The sequence below is a fragment of the Sinocyclocheilus anshuiensis genome, unplaced genomic scaffold, assembly GCF_001515605.1.
Source record: "Sinocyclocheilus anshuiensis isolate Anshui unplaced genomic scaffold, SAMN03320099.WGS_v1.1 scaffold1049, whole genome shotgun sequence".
In the NCBI taxonomy this organism is placed as follows: Eukaryota; Metazoa; Chordata; class Actinopteri; order Cypriniformes; family Cyprinidae; genus Sinocyclocheilus; species Sinocyclocheilus anshuiensis.
In genome coordinates this window covers 379,955-381,674 of record NW_015557197.1, presented here as the reverse complement: position 1 = coordinate 381,674, position 1,720 = coordinate 379,955, and positions in this window count along the sequence as shown.

The window sequence follows — 1,720 nt, the reverse complement described above, 5'->3', positions numbered from 1 at the left end:
AGTTGAGCCGCCAAAGGCTCTCTTCAAAGAGCGTACCAGCAGTATCCTTCGGTTACCAGATGTCAATCACTGCATCGGAGGGAGAGCTCTCTGGAGAGGAAGATTCGGCTGCGCTGCCGCCCTCCGGAACGGTGAAAAGGCCTGAATCGGATCCAGAGATGTCGGCTATGCTTTCCCGGGCTGCCGAGAGGGTACGGCTCGAGTGGAAACCTCCCCCGTGTCCCGGGCCCTCCGATTGGTTTGATTGGTTTCTCGGGGTGGCTCGCGCTGTTTCTCAGCCCCCCGCCTCAGTGCCTTTCTTCCATGAGGAGCATGAGGAGCTCACCAGGTCATGGACGGCACCTTTTACTAGAAACTGGCTTGCTAGCTCCTCCTTCCTCACCACTCTCAACAGTGTTGCAGCTAGAGGGTATATGGAGGTCCCCCCCATGGAGCGGTCGGTAGCGAAGCAGTTGTGTTCTAATACCGCTTCCACCTGGCAGGGCAAACCGTGCCTTCCTTTCTGGGCCTGTAAGCATTCGTCTGGTCTGACTAGCAGTGCTTACGCGGCCTATGAAGAGGCGGCCTTGGCCTTACACGCTATGGTGCTGCTGCAGGTCCACCAGGCTAAAGCACTGAAGGACCTGCATGAGGGTGGTCATGATCTGGAGGTTCTGAAAGAGCTCAGAACCGCAACTGACCTCGCACTTAGAGCGACGAAGGTCACTGCAAGTTCTCTGGGTTGTGCGATGTCCACGCTTGTGGTCCAGGAGCGCCATCTCTGGCTGTGTCTGGCCGACATGAGGGACGCCAACAAAGTTTGCATTGCCGAGGGTGCCCCCCTGCGTCCGCCCCTGCTCCTGCGCCGCATCCGCAGCAGCCTCCAGCAAGCGGCATCGTGGAACTGGGCGTAGGCAGGCCGCCCCACCCGTCCAGGCCCCTGTCAAACCTGGCGGTGAGCGAAAGAGCAAGTGGCCTCGGGACGGGTGACCCAGAGAGGGAGGAAGCTGCTCTTTGGGGGATGGTGAAGGCACCTCTCCCTCCCCCGGAGCAAGCGGAAGAGCAAGTGGCCCTGAGACAGGCGACCCAGAGATGGAAGGATCTGCTCTTCGGGAGATGGTGAATGCACCACTCCCTCCCCCGGAGGAGGGCCGGGCGGAGAATCTTTTGTTTCATTTTTTCCCGCCATTGGCCTCACGGCCGACGGTACCCAAATTCTCGACAGAAGAGCAGTTTCCTTTATCTCTGGGTCTCAGGAGGGCACGGAGAGTTGCGGACGGACTAACACCGGACCTCACTCATCCTCCTCCTTCGCCAGCCGGCAGCAGCGGGCAGTTCGAGAGCGTCAACAAAGGCCCTACTCACGCACCCTCTGCCAACCTGTGAAACCAGGTAAGCATTCCACCGCACACTCAGACCCCTCTCCGGTCCGCTCACAAGCCACCCGAGTTGGTGAAGGCGGCCGATGCTCCTGTCTTGTGTGCGGAGATCGCAGTCCAACTGGCGAAGGATGCGATAGAGTCGGTCCCTCCAGCCAATATGAGGACAGGGTTTTACAGCCCTTACTTCATGTCTCCCCGTGTCTTCACAAAAGTCGTGGAGGGGGCTCTTGTTCCCCTCAGAGAGCAGGATGTTCGCATCCTCAACTATCTCGGTGATTGGCTTATACTAGCACAGTCTCCAGATCAGCAAACTTTCCCCGACGCAGAGGATCTCTTTTCTCGGTATGGAGTTGGATTCG